The sequence below is a fragment of the Schistocerca cancellata genome, chromosome 1 (assembly GCF_023864275.1).
Source record: "Schistocerca cancellata isolate TAMUIC-IGC-003103 chromosome 1, iqSchCanc2.1, whole genome shotgun sequence".
Lineage (NCBI taxonomy): Eukaryota > Metazoa > Arthropoda > Insecta > Orthoptera > Acrididae > Schistocerca > Schistocerca cancellata.
The window spans coordinates 14663672-14679594 of record NC_064626.1 but is presented as its reverse complement, the minus strand read 5'-3'; the positions used below and the strand labels follow the sequence as shown (position 1 = coordinate 14679594).

At 42.5% G+C, this 15923-nt stretch overlaps 1 protein-coding gene across 1 annotated transcript in view; it reads left to right on the top strand.

The window, feature by feature from the left end:
* LOC126163843 (uncharacterized) overlaps nt 1–15923 on the top strand; it is a 64052-nt gene that overhangs the window by 37778 nt on the left and 10351 nt on the right. The gene's annotated exons all lie outside the window — the stretch shown is intronic.

Genomic DNA, 15923 nt, shown 5'->3' with positions numbered 1-15923 from the left:
TCAATCGAGACAGGGCTGCTTCCTAACTGCATACTATTTCACTATTTTACCTTTGTATTTTTCTTAATCATTGAGGTTTCTCCATTGATCTCTGTTTTCTCATTCAACCTTTATATTGATCAACAGGAAGCATCTGACATTTTTATTACCTCATCTTCTTTCCTTGTTTCTTACTTAATCAAGCACTCCACCTTATGCTAACCATCTTTTCCTTTCCTCTGTCCGTGTTATTCCCGAGTGATTATTTACTTAGGCTTAACACCTCTATAAATTTAGCCTTTTATGCTTAGCAGGTGTATTCCTACTTAAACCATGTGATCAAAAGTATCCGGACACCTGACTGAATGGCACCTACAAGTTCGTGGCGCCCTCCATCGATAATGCTGGAATTCAGTATGGTATTGGCCCACGCCTAACCTAGATGACAGCTTCCTCTCTCGCAGATATACGTTCAATCAGGTGCTGGAAGGTTCTTGGGGAATGACAGCCCATTCTTCACGAGTGCTGCACTGAGGAGAGGTATCGATGTCGTCCACTGAGGCCTGGCACGCAGTCGGCGTTCCAAAACATCCCAAAGGTATTTTATAGGATTTACATTAGGACTCTTTGCAGGCCAGTCCATATTACAGGAATGGTATTGTCGTGTAACCACTCCGCCACAGGCCGTGTATCATGAACTAGTGCTCGATCCTGTTGAAAGACGCAATCGCCATCCCTGTATTGCTCTTCAACAGTGGGAAGCAAGAACAGTGGGAACATCAGTGTAGGTCTCTGCTGTGATAGTACCACGCAAAACAATAACGGGTGCAAGTCCCCTCATGAAAAACACGACCACCTCCGAATTTTACTGTTGGCACTACACACGCTGGCAGATGACGTTCACCAGGCATTCACCATACCCACACCCTTCCATCTGATCGCCACATTGTGTACCGTGATTCGTCACTCCACACAACGTCTTTCCACTGTTCAATCGTCCAATGTTTACGCTCCTTACACCAAGCGAAGCGTCGTTTGGCATTTACCGGCGTGATGTGTGGCTTATGGGCAGCCGCTCAACCGTGAAATCCAAATTTTCTCACCTCCCGCCTAACACTCATAATACTTGCAGTGGATCCAGATGCTGTTTGGAATTCCAGTGTGATGGCCTGGATAAATGTATGCCAATTACACATTACGACCCTCTTCAACTGTCGGCGGTTTCTGTCAGTCAACAGACGAGGTTGGCCTGTATGCTTTTGTGCCGTAACTGTCCCTTCACGTTTCCACTTCACACAGTGGACCTAGGGATAGGAGTGTGTAAATGTCCCGTACAGATAATATGACACAAGTCACACCCAATCACCTGACCACTTTCGAAGTCCGTTAGTTCCGCAGAGTGCCCCATGCTGCTCTCTCACGATGTCTAATGACTCCTGGGGTCGCTGATATGGAGTATCTTGGGTGGTAACAAAATGCACCTAATAGGAAAAATTTTGGGGATGTCCGGATACTTTTGATCACATAATGTAGTTTCTCAGATCTGTGATGCAAATTTCTGTTTTGTCATCTTTTCCAGGATTACCGATTCTTATTAAGTCGGTAGGTCAACGACTTTGCTACAGTGGTAACACCGGTTCCCGTCAGATCACCGAACTTAAGCGCTATCAGTGTGGGCTAACACTTGGGTGGGTGGCCATCCAGTCTGCCCAGCGATGTTGGCAAGCGGGGTGCACTGAGCCCTTGTGAGGCAAATTGAGGAGCTGTGTCATTGAGAAGTAGCGACTCTGGTCTCGTAAACTGACATACGGTCTGGAGAGCGGTGTGCTGACCACATGCCTCTCCATATCCGCATCCAGTGACGCCTGTAGTCTGAGAATGACACGGCGGTCGGTCAGTCCTGTAAGGTCTTCATGGCCTGTTCGGGCGAAGTTTAGTTTTTTATCAATTCGGTTTTCCGGAATGTCTTTCCCATTGTTCCTCATATTTTCTGTATATTTTGGTACATTTTTTAAAATTTAATGAGAACCTTTAGTTTGTGCTATACCCTACTTTTTTCATGTTCGTTTTTGAGTATATCCGCATTCTCTATCACTAATACGTGTACAATGTTCTTGCTTTAGTGTGGTAATACAATACTTTAGATTTATGTTTCTGGAGATGTATTTCTTGCTGTGGATGTTTTGCATCTTGTTATATGTTCTTTCCATTTTACTAATACGTGCAGTTATTGCAGATCTTTCTAATCCCATTTTTGTATGGATTTTCACTAATTCTTTCCATATTCTTTATGTAAATCCATGTGTTTTAATGCATTTTAGTTGTTCGGTTGTAATTCTAAGACCAATTTCATTCTCGACTCTCTCTAAAGGTAACTTCTGTTATATTTTCCAAGGAATTGAAAAATCGTCTGCAGAAGTTAAGAGAGTTTACAGTCACTTAATTTCCTTCCTAGTACCACTGACTCATTTTTTATTTTAACTGTTGATCCGAAATCTTTATTATTTTTTTTTCCAGTTCACTTTAATATTAAAGGCTATAACCGTCTTCCTCTCTGACAACAGCCTTTCATTAAAATGGCTCTAATATTTAGCGCATAAATTTCAATTTATATGTTATATTTGTTACAGTGTCAGTACTTGTCTTTGTTAGTTTTGCATTAACATCAAATTATTTTTATTGTTTCCTCGTGCACCAGTTCAGATCAGGCAGCTATTTCCTATTATTGACAACTTTCATTTAATATGAATTTGTCAAAGATATGAGTGGAGCAGCGTTCAATTACGATATTAATATTATAGGTTTAGGAATTTCTCGCTCATTTTGTTTCATAAACAAATAAAGATTCTTAGAAATGTATTTCTCTGTCTCTTACAATCTGAGTATTGAGCAGGCCGGCACATGTGTATGTGCTAGGCGACACATTAACTTTGTGGGAAAAAAAAGTTATCATTCTTCATACAACAGTTTCTACTTTTTAACTACATATACGTCGAGTCACGACCTAAATGAACTTCTGTATCCTTAAGTTTTAGCATCATCAGAGGGCAGAGCCTGACCGGATGTTTCGTGCCAAGAATAAAGCGACAGCTAAAAGTTTGATTAATATCCACCGAAGTCCGATTTCCTTCACGCAGAACCGGATTCCGGAGCTGCCAGCAACTAGGAACATGAGATACTTTTGTTTTATCTGCTACAAGTATTGATATGGCAACTATCGTAAATTTTTTCGAACTAAGTAACATTATGATCATAAAAGGGATATGTAGAGAAGTCACAACATCTCTGTGTCCTACGCCTGTAGACAGCTACAAATGTAGTGTAAATATAGAAAATGTAGGGTGTCACGTACTGCATGTTTTCCCACGAGCCAATGTCGATCAAAGCTAATATCTCATTGTCTCATCATCGTTTTAGTCAGATCAGCTGCCACCAACCATTGGGGCATCCGGAAAGTAGACTTCGGTTCGCTACTTTAAGGGCTTGACTCAACCAACAGAAAACATTACATATATGGCTTTATTTTACCTAAATTTCGTCCCTGAAGTTACATAAGCTGCTAACAATTTTTATTTTCAGCACGAGGCCATCAATCTATTAGATAATTTCGAAACAACTATAAATCGAGATAGCAGAATTCAAATCACCCAGAGTTAGGTTTCGAGTGGTTTTCCAAAAGTGTTAGAATGGTTCCTTTGAAAAGGACATAGCTGATTTTGTTTCTAGTACTTAACGAATCTCATGGCCTTTTCATAGACGTGACGTTACATCTCAGGAAGTATTATAAGCTGATTTGAAAACTGGGCGAAGGTCCGGCTGAGTTACCTAACAATAAGACCAATTCAGTTTCTGGCGATTCTATTGTGAGTGACCTGCTGAAAGTCTCTAAACTGCGCAGAGGCAATCCACGGCTTAGGAAAGGAGACCGAATCAATCTCTTTTGAATAAAGTGAGAGAACTTATCGTGAAGCTGGTAACTTTTTTCACTGTCGCTGCAATATAGGGCACTCCAAATACTACCAAAACTCAAATGAAAGCGAGACATATGCAAAACAGTAAGTAAACTGTTTATTATTTCAGAAGTAATCGTCATAACTGTTAATAAGTTATCCTACTTCGAGACAAGCCGGTGAATGCCTCCATGGAAAACTGTTTGCCGTTGGCTGAGAAACCGTGATCGTACCCAAGCGCGCACCTCTTCCTCTGAAGCAAATCAAAGCCCACCGATGTCTTTCTTCAGGGCCCACATGCTGCTGAGGTTATTTAGATTACGCTGCCGAAGCTTCGCTGGGAAGCCCTTACACATCCTCCATACAGCCCCGATCTCTCCATTGCGATTTCCTTATTTTTGGAGCCTTGGAGACATTCGTGGGCGTCGACTTGCTTTGGTAGAAGAGATGAACGCGTGGGTATAGTTATGGTCCCGTAGGTAACCGAAAACATTTTTCGTTGATGGCTTGACCGTCTTGTCTCGCAGTGGGCTGAATATATTAAGAGTTATGGCGCTAACGTTTGGAATAGTAAACAGTTTATTTACTTTTTTTCGTCTGTCTTGTTTTCATTTAACTGCCCCTTACAGCAGTGTTGCGGAATTCTGTGAACTCTCCTTTGAACTAATTGTACCAGATCGAGTTACTATGTGATTTTGGGCAGCCCATATCACGTAGATTATTCCGTGCTCTAGGGTTGTACGCGGCGGCCCAGAGACGCGGACACAGTGGCTTATGTACGGAAGATTAGAGCGGGCGTCGTTCTGACTACTGGTGGCCATTGTCACTGCAGAGAACAGCGTGAAAACTCCTTGACAGAGCCATCCTGGTGGCAGTACAGGGCTTCACAAATAACAGCTTATTTATAACGCTGCGTTTCAACCTGGCGGAAGATGTTGTGAGAGGGTACTGTGCTTAGCAACCGATTCGTCTCCGTGGATTTTCGTCATCGACAGGTCATTAAACCCAACGTTTGTTTTATTTTAGAAAATTACTCCAAAAAGGTATCGATCTGTCAGATACGCGTGGAACTGTCTGATATGAATGACAACTTCTCAAGTCGTAAAAGGAGTCCCTTGCAAGAACTTTTGTAACCTTCTCAACTCTGTACTTACCAACCCGATACACATCGTACCCTGCGGAGAAAGCAAACGCAGGCGGTGTTTTCTTAAGAACTGCCAATCACAAATTTGTGCATGAGTACAGTCTTGCAGCACAACATCGGAATACCAGTTACGATGGATATAAAAATGAATTCACAAAGAAAAGTAACAAATTGTGTCAACCACTCAGACAAAGGCAACTTTTGCACCGACTAGGAGAATTAAGCTCACACTCTAGACTCCCTGGATGACTTTTTTCGGAAGAGTATCAGTCAACCTTTAATCCCCACTCCATAACTCTGCACGATCATTATAGTCAGGCGTTTACCGTGTCTAGCACTTCTCAGGGAGCCCTTGGAGGATAGACTGGTTTGTGCTCAGAGTTTTCCGACACCGTTGTTCATTCATTTATTTTCATTCACTCATCATGTTCCGTAGATCCCAATCCTTTCGAATCTGGTACGCACAAATGTGTGGGTGTGGTTTATTTCTGTTGTAGCAGCGTCATATTATTTCCCCATGTCGTTGACTCCTGTGCTGGTATCATTTGGAGAATGGACGTGCATGTGGACGACGAATGTTGCAACCACAGAATTTTAAAACTAAAATGATCCTGGTTTACGGAGAATGTAGGAGAAATGTTGAGGCTGCTGTTGCCTTGCATCCTGGGAGTTTTTCAGAGAAAGCTCGCTGTCGTTCGCTCAAAAACAAGGTTGTGGACGCCTTTATGTCTGATGGCGACTTATGGACTGGCAAAAGGAAACGAAGAAAACGTATTGCAGGAGAAGCTAATGAAATAGCTGTACTAGCAGCAATGCACCGCAACCCGCCGATAAGCGGCCAGAAATTACACCACAATTCCGATATGTCCGTAAGTAGTAGTGCCACAGCACTACATCGTCATAAGTATTGTCCATACCACGTGTCACTGCATCAAGAACTTCATAGCGCCGAGTTCCATAACTGCGTAGTGTTTTGTGAATAGGCATGTCAACAAATGCAAACGACCCCCACGTTCTTTGCCGAGGTACTATTTTCCGATGAGTCAACATTTACCAAACGTGGTAGCGTTAGCTGGCATAACATGCATTGCTGCAATGCAGAAATTCCCTCTAGTTACAGCAAGTTGACCATCGACATCCTTGGTCAGTTAACGTATGGTGTGGCATCATGGGGAACAAACTCATTTGTTCATATTTTATCCACTGGACTCGCATTCGGGAGGACGACGGTTCAGTCCCGCGTCCGGCCATCCTGATTTAGGTTTTCTGTGATTTCCCTAAATCGCTCTCTGGTCTCCTTCCCCTAACAACCCAACCCAAACCCCTCATATTTCATCGACAGCACGTTGTATGGACGCAACAGGAACTACTAGTACTATTGCAGGACGTTGCCCTAGATGTTCGATAATGTGTGTGCTTTCAGCATGACGGTTGCCCAGCGCATTACGCAAGTGAACCATGGGATATTGATTGACCTGCTAGGTCACCGGATTTGATGTCACCGGATTTCTTTCCGTGGGGATATTTAAAAGATAAGGTGTACCAGCAAGAGCGGAGAGACCGCAAAGACATGATCAACCGCATCGGAAATCATTGTGCTGACATTCCCGCAGATATGCTTCTGTCCTGTGTACACTCATTTGAAAAGCGGATCACTAAGTATTAAAGATGGCTGTTCTACGTTTGAACACTTTCTCAAATTGGAAAAATAGTGTTCGCATCGAGCCACGGCCATGTAGCGTGTAGAGTAGTCCACCGTTCGATATGTCAGAGGAATACAATGTTACGAATGGGGTTTCCAGTTAGAAGTTATGAAATACTGACCTATCCTGCCCTCACAGCATGGATATGACATCCCACATGCCATTGGATATTCAAGGATCACTGAGTAGTAGCATGTCGTAAATTACGATTGTGTACCCTTTTCTGTTCCTCTGATGAGAGCACCACCTGTGGCGAAACGAAGAAATCTTTCAGACAAAACAGATATAGATTTTGCCATAGAATTGTAATCTTCAAAAAAAAAAAAAAAACAGGGTTCCCATTGATGATTTCAAAGTTTCCCCCGCAACCCACGCATGGGGTGGGGGTGGGGGGGGGGGCGGGCTCGAGTATATGCCCGTCTCTGACAAAAACTGGAATGATAACTTTTTTTTATCCGATGTGTACTTTTGGAGATGTTTCAGTGTCTTCAGTTAAAATGACACCCTGTGGTTGGTGTCTTTTCTTTCGAACATGTCCCCAAAGAATGAGGATAATGGCTAAGGAGCACTGCATTAGTGGTGTGTGGATAAGTTGAGAATTTGGGTCTGATACATGGCGTGCTAGGCTAGCCCACAGTGTTGCAATGACCAGCTGCTGGCTTAGTGATCAGAGCTTTGGCCTCCTAAGCAGGAGACCTGGGTTGCAATCTCAGAGTAGCACAACTTTTTAACTTTTCCTGTTGATTTTACATCAATGCCCAACTGTAGCCAATGTCTGTTGTAATTTCTTTGTGTTTACCTGAGCAAGCTATCCAGTTATTCTTCGAGGGGAGAGAAAAAAAAAGTCTTTAGTACTTTTTCACTAAGTGAAGTAAAGTTGTGGTACACATAACATACCCCAGAGGGGAGCCCGACTTTCAGGCGCACGCAGAGATATTTCAGTGGGTACACCGGAGTTGACATAAGAAATATACATATTCATTTAATTATGTAATGAAAGACTAATTATTCTCTTCACCATTTAAAACTGACAAATAGATTGCTGCTGTGCTTTTAAATTCTGCAATGTGTAACTAATAAGTTGAGCAAGCAACTAGAGATTCTCTTAGGGCTACGTGAAGAAGAAGAAAGGTACATTGTCCAGCTTTTGCGACAGTTTGCATTCTGTTTTACTGCAAAAACTAAAGAAAAAAAGCTTGTGCGTCGGCCCGCTGAGAGGGACAGGGTAGCAGCCGGCGCGAGGAGGTGGCTGGCGCTGCGCTCGCGCCGGCTATCACGCCACCTCCTCGCGCCGGCTGCTGCCCTGGCTCTGGAAACAGCAGGAGGAGGCTACGTGCTGCGTCGGCCCGTACGCCCCACGTCAGCGTCTCGGTGCTGAGAGGGACAGGGCAGCAGCCGGCGCGAGGAGGTAGCTGGCGCTGCGCTCGCGCCGGTTATCACGCCACCTCCTCGCGCCGGCTGCTGCCCTGGCCTTGGCAACACCAGGCGGCGGCGCCACGCCACATTGTACGTAAAGCACCCACGAAGAATTACGGAAAAAGTATGTAAATGAAACACATCAAACCCACAGACTGAGTGAAAACTTTCATATAGCCGAAGTAACCGACAGAAGTATAAGCTGGAGCTCTCGCATTAAGTGAAACCAAACTACTCGGATTCGCAGCAGATTATGGAATAGGTTGTCATATTTATTTATTTTACTGTCAAAGTGCGTTAGTTTGTTTTTTATTTTTAGTGCTACTAATGAGCAAATTTTAGTATTAGAGGAATCCAAAGTTGACGTGATTAAGTGTATCTGATGAAGACACACCAAACAATCTATTCAAACCAATAAATACCCCGTGTGATCATAAGAACCTACACAGTACGAGCGAGCACTGGCCTACTGTTGATGGTATGTACTCCGCTCATTGCCGTAAGCAATTTCATTGCTAGAAGAGGACAAGAACTAGATGTGTGAAGCTTGATACCCAAAAACAAAACCAAAAAAAACAAAAACAAAAAATTGCTTTTACGAGTATCGCTGTAAGACTCAGACAATCATGTGGGTCTTAAATTTTCGTGAAAATGAAATAAAAATTTCTTGCTCATTAATATACCATTCTATGAATATTATTGTCGTACAGAAACACTCATTCGAAATATCCATTCCAAGTTTAACGCAGGAGAATCAAAGAGCTAAATACTCTGAAATGAGTCAAGGTATTCATCAACAAAAAACAGACAAATCGTAGTAACATAATATGTATACTGTATTAGCAATAATAAACTATCACTGCAGTGCTTAATGCTATCCATGGTTGTACTAGCTACATTTAATCAACTAAATTAGGAGAAAAGTGCTAGTTTGAACAAGCTGCAGCCTCCTCAGTAATACTGAGCAGTTTCTGTTTGCCTTCTATTGATTCCTAAATATGCTCATCACACTGGTGTGAAAACAGTCATCTACATCTATAAAGTGAGCCCTATTTACAGACGCCAATACTTGTCACGCTGCTTTACAACAAATGCTGCTACTTCCAATACAATTCAGAGAAAGTTTCAATCTATGAATCTGCATAATTGGTGATTTGTAGAAACAGTAGCTCACGAGGTATGTTTTTACTTTACTTATAAACCAAGTGGGATTTCCTGTTTCCTTCCTTTATGTTAGATGGGAGCTTGTTGGATATTTTTGGACCAGAGTACCTAACTCCAATCTGAAGTGTAGACAAGGAGGCAAAGTCTACATGAAAATTATTCTTTTGTCGTTTATTGTAACTGTTTAGATCACAGTAGAGCTGAAACCGATATACCTCAGGTGCGAAAACAATTAATGAGTAAATGTATTGGGAAATAATTGTAAGGATTTCAATCTCATTAAGAGGTTTCTCAACATATACAGTTGCGTATTTCAGACAACATATTTTTACTGGTCGTATATTTACTTCAGGTACACTCCTCTGGAATATAATTACATAAGACAACAAGGAGTGACAATATACAAAATAATCGAGCATTCTTGTCTTTAGGGAAACACAATGAGATATAATGTAAACTGAAGGTGCAGGGGATTGAAAGGAAAGGAACTGTTGATGTCAGCTGCATCGGGACTTTATGTGACTCAGTGGCGACGCGCGAAAATGTGTGCCACACTGAGGTTCGAACCCACTATCCACCGCTTATTAGACAGTTACGCACACCACTGCGCCACCGGAACACAATATTTATGGCGGCTGCGCGAAGTATATCTGTACGCCTCCCGGAGACCAGCATGTCCATGTCCCAATGCACGCTACTTTGTGATTCACTCAGGAGGCCAAACGTAACTGTAAATCCGTCTCTGAAGGTGGTTGGATCATTGCCCATCGAGGTGAATCAGTTGTACAAATCTGCGGTGTCTGTTTTCATCCTGCACGTATTATCGGCAGTAACCAGACTTGGCAATCTGACAACACGGTAATCACACCTCTGCTAACTTCCCTCTCAGCGTACCTTAGCAGTCCTGTGCAGGTGGTGCAGTGGATAGCGTTTTGGGTTCACGTGCAGGAGGTCAAGGGTTCGATTCTGGGTCGAGGCGTATTTGTTTTTATTTGCTAAATGTAGTCTCTTTGGTACGGTGTGTGGCGTGTTGATCGTCATACAGCTATTAGAGTGGGTCTTCTGCAAAACATTTGCACTTACATAATACGAAGACAGAAGGAGGATGTACAACCATTTTCATTGGTCAGCCTCTAGCATGTCTTTGTTCACGAATTGTTTCACACCACTGCATCTACTAGATTCCGAGCCTGTTTTCTGTGTATCCTACCACTATGGTCGCATCGATTAGCACCAACTACTTATTCTTGCCACGTTCAAGTGCATCACATTTTGATAAGGCCTTACGTGACCAACAGGGCTAGCAACATGCTTTACAAATAATTTCCAAACATGTGCTATGTAAATATCAGATACATGTGGCTTAAGAAACGGTCTACACTAACAGTATTATATGGCAGAATGAAACTGGCAAATAAAATCAAGTATGCCTCGACCCAGTGTCGAACCCTTGACCTGGTGCATGCCCACCTATACGTTCTTTTGATCAAGTACTGCTTTAAAGCTCTCTTCTCGCCCATTCGATTGGTTATCATTCTTTTGGAACACTGCATTTCAAAAGCTTCTATTCTCTTGACGACTGCACTGTTTACCGTTCACGTTTACTCGCAAACAAGGCTACAGTCCCGACAAATACTTTCAGAAGATACTTCCCAACGTTTAAGTTTAATTTCGATGTTAGCATACTTCTCTTTTTAAGAAAAACTTCTCTTTCTATTGCAAGTCCGCATTTTACACATAGATAGCAAAACTCGCCTACTGCTCTCAGCGTCTTATTTGCTAAGCTAATTCGTTAAATATCACCAGCTTCATTTCAACTACACTCCATTAACTTTGTTTTACATTTCTTGATATTCGTCTTATAACTTGTTTTCATGATACTTTTCGCTCAACAGATCTTCTAAGTCGTCTTATGAGCAAATGTCACCAACTTGACGTCATATTTTAATGACAAAAAGGGACACTTGTATGATATCGACCCCAGCAATCGACACCGCGTGAATATTTGGGGCGTAACTATTAGAGTGCGCAGTTACGATCTTCCGAAAGGACTGGTCTGAAGCTTTCGCGCGTACAGGTAGTTTGTCACTGGCTCCGCCCCACAGCAGCCGCCTAATGCCCGGCCGCGATGTGCGGTACTTCGTGGTGACAACCAGAGCATTCGTATTCGCATGATGCTGAAGACGAGGGAAGTGGAGGAGGGAGCTGGACTCATCTGCCCAGCGTGTTGTAAAATCTTGCCACTCTGTCCGAAACATAGCTAATAATATGTCACCCTCATGCACGTTCAGCATTAACAATATTTTAGTACTGAAATGCTGCAGTTACATATACGCCCCAAAATCAAAATGATTAATCTGGAGCGAGTGAAGATTATAAAATGAAGCTAGTGATCTTCGATTTATAATTTAATCACAGTTGAAGAAAGCGCATCTGCTACAAATATACTTCACTTTAACAGTGCTAGCTTCAAAATCCAAAGATAATAACGTACGACAGCGATTTCAATAATTAAACAGCGCTACACTATTCCCTGATGATACACTCAGTCGTTTCATTACATTACACTGCATTTGTGAATCGCAACGTAAAAATGCTCGAAGCAAAGACATCTGTGGCACCAGACACACAAGCAAGCTCATCCAAGAATTGCTCCCGGCGGTCACGCCCGCACTCCGCGGGCGTAAAGCAGTGTAGCTCGGCGCCCCGTACGCAACCGTGTGTCGCTGGTGTCGGCAAAGGAGCGAGAGAGATACCTGCGGAGCGAGTGGGACCGCACACCGCTGCTCTGCCCTGGACTGCCCCGCGGTCAGGTCCAACGTAAACAAAATAACAGAGGAAGCGCGCCTCTGTAAAAGTGGTGGATGAGCGGTTAAACAAGCAAACCATTTACTGTTTAGGTAACAATTAGCGTTCGTGTGGCAGAAATACTACGCAGAGCTTTAGAAAACAATATCCAAAACAAGAATCGAAGAACAGCTTAGTAGTTTTCTGACCCACAGGTTGATTCTATTAGTATTGTACATCAACACTCGTCATATGTACAGTGTGCGTCTTCTGAAAGATATATCAATTTCTTAAATGAACTAGTGTCACAAATATTCTGTTTTAGATATGATTTTACGTAAGGGATATAGAGTCTGATTCTTCCTATTAGCAGTTACAAGAAAATAATTTTTTGTGTACTTCGTGCTACAGCTTTTTGTATCCCTTTTCAGAGTTTGGACATAGGATTCTCAGTTTGCTGTTTTTTACGAAATAATTTTAACTGATCGAGTTTGAAAACCTACTAAAAATAGAATTAAGGTTGTAAAGACCTTTAATCCTTACAGTCAACATTGTTAAAGAAGACCATTAGCATTTTACACATTTTTCTTTTTCGAGGAATTAATTTTGTCTAGGTTTGGTACAATAATCAGGCAGACTGCTAACCTGAAAGAATTAAGTCAAATTTTTATCGCTAGGTAGTGAACGGTTCTTAGTCTTAGCAAACTTTAAAAGGGAGAAAAAGCGCTCACAAACATACGTGAAACCAAACATCGAGAGAAGTTTGGCGGCGTGCTTGTGCAAAAGAGGATACTTCTTTCATAGAAAACAGATGCAAAAGTCATCCAAAGTTTTACCCATAACAAAGCGGCCCTTCAGGTGGATATCGCACTGCAGGTCAATCAACTGTAGTTGAAATATTTGTGAAGGGAAAACGGGCCAACGAGTACGAGTACATCTAAGGCCGGTCGAATCTCACTTATGTCCAAAAATCTGTATTCAAACTCTTCTTGTAATTCGCAAATGATTTGAACATAATCTGAAAAATCCACATCTTCTTTAACGCTGTCTAATTCAGGGAAGTGTCCACAATTCTCCTCGCGCATCTATTTTTCCCAAAAAATAATTTTTTGTTTGAAATGCTTGAATCGTCTGCACTAAATCAACAAGAGAGTGATTTTCACCTTGGAGTGAAATGTTCAAACCGACCAGTTCGGTCACTCAAAGAAGCCAAATTCGCTACCAACTTAGGATCATGAAGTAATTCTTCTATGCGTCCTTTCATTTCCAAAAAAAAGTATTCATTTCGACCTCAAGGAGAAAAACCGATGAAGCACCTTCTCTCTGCTCAGCCATCTTCCTTCGGCGTGGTAGGGGATATCAGCCAGAAATACTTTAAATTGGCAATGTGTGAGTATTTTAAACATAGCTGCGCAACAGCAACGGTTCCACGTAATAAGACTAAAAACAGCCGACCAGTTGCAATGGATAAAGAAATCTTTACCTAGCTTTCGACAGATTTAAAACTGTATTCTTCAGAAGGCGACAATTTTACATTAATATGGAATGATATATCATCGTCGTTTTTACAAATATCTGCATAGATCCATTAGTCCAAATTAAAATATAGCCCTGAAAATAGGGTTTGTCATGTAAATAAAAATTAGTACATGGATGTTGAAGAGCTTTGCAACATCCATGTACTAATGACGATGATATATCATTCCATATTAATGTAAAATTGCCGCCTTCTGAAGAAGACAGATTTAAATCTGTCGAAACCTAGGTAAAGATTTCTTTATCCATTGCAACTGGTCGGCTGTTTTTAGTCTTATCAATGTGTGAGTTAATGGGGGGCGAAGATAATTAACCGTTGGAACAACTGTGTCTTTTGTATCCCGCCTGGAAGGCGGCCCGTGGGTCTGCTCGATAAAGAGGCAGAATGAAAGGAAGCGAGTAGGAGCAGGTGAGGTAAAGCTTTCGGTACTGCAAGTAAAATAAAAGTGGTTTTACAATAGTATAAACATATGCAAACATATTACACAACTTTAGGTGATGAGCACGTAGGTGTGCAGCCAAAGTTCAGATAAGAAAGTCTCGATAGCAAGCTAAGCTGCAGCGATGGTTCTCGGCCGCCTGCTCTTCGTGAACTGGGCGAAAGTGGAGCGGCGCGAGTGGAGCTGCGCAGCGTCGGCTGGAGGCCGCTGTCGCCGGTGTAGATGGTCCGCTCTCGTAGTGCCAACCTACACTGTGGCACCACAACTGTCGATACCACAGTGTCAATATTTTTCATGTTGACAATCTTCGCACCTAGTGCCTCCTTGTGTATCAGACAGTAGACTGCCGCGAATAAGGAACAGACGACTTCAGCCACTTTTGACCTGACGTAACCCAGGAATCCAGTGCGTATCCCTCGTAGCGCAGGGGCTCCATCCGTTGTTACCCTGGTCAGGCGTTCCCATTTTAAACCCATTGACTCGAACACGTTTTCCACGGCTAGAAAAATATCCAAACGCATGGTTGTGTCTTTCAATGGTACAAGGTCGAGAAATTCTTCTGTGACACGCAGATTGTCGTCGACGCCCCGAATGAACATGACGAGCTGAGATAAGCCCGCAACGTCCGTGGACTCTTCAAGAGCGACAGAAAATGAAACGAAGTTTTCCGCTCTCTCCGGTAATTGCTGCTCCATACCTGAGGCCATATCTTCGACCCGGCGAGCAACAGTTTGAGGCGGAAGAGCCGTTTTTCAAATTTTTCCGGGAGGTCTGCAGGACAAATACAAGCCTGCTGTCACAATTCTCAGCGAGCATTTGTAACTTGCGCGCAAACTTTGCCCATCTGTTTCCTGCTCCTACCACGCCAACAAAGAAAAAAAATGCTTTTGCAATTATTTTTCTACAATCCTGTTCTTAAAACATTTTTATAATCGTAACAATGAATTGTTCCATTCATTGAAACCGAAATAAAAAACTAACAAAAAAGACTGGTTTTAGCTGCGTTTTTCCCCAGTTCCTCTGAAAAGCGGTCATAGACGCTAGAAAGGACAGTGAAATGTGGTCGCAAAATAAATTTTTTATCTGTTCGAATCTTTGCATTTTAATTAATTATAAACATAGATCAAACTACAACATATGTCTTCCCATACATCAAAATGCAAATACACAAAAACAAAGAATGAGTATTAATGACACTTTGCTGTCCGAGAAAGCGTTTGTGACGGCTTTTCAGAAAGCGGAAAAAAGTAACGCACCTGAAACTTTTTCTTATGTCTGTGCGACGCGATTTAATGCAACCCAAATATAAAATTAACCGGAAAGAAATATTCCTTGTTGCTGACAATCTGATATTCGAAAACTGGCACATTGCTACGTGACATATCAGATTATAAAATATATAGTTTTACTTATCATTTTTATAGATAATAGAGAGTCATACGATAAGAAACACTTTCTTCACTGTAGTGCTGCTTGAAATTTTCTATTAGTTCTTCAAGCTTTGATTGGCGTTCCTCTTGCGACAAATTTTCGAACTGATCATTGTGACACCGCCTCTCCGCATTTTGTCTGCTTCTGTTGACCATTCATCTCGACCCACTGTAGCCTTACGTCCGTTGACTAATGTCTTTGTGTCATATCAGCGCTTTTGGCCGCTGCTGGCGCGGCGCGGCGGTCTGTCTTCCGTATAAAGCGCCCGTACCGCGGGCTGGCAAGGCGCGGCGGGCGGTCAGCTAAGCGGCACGGCCCGGCCACTGCGACAACACACAAGTTCGCCCGGGGCGCTGGCCTCGGGCGCTCGCGG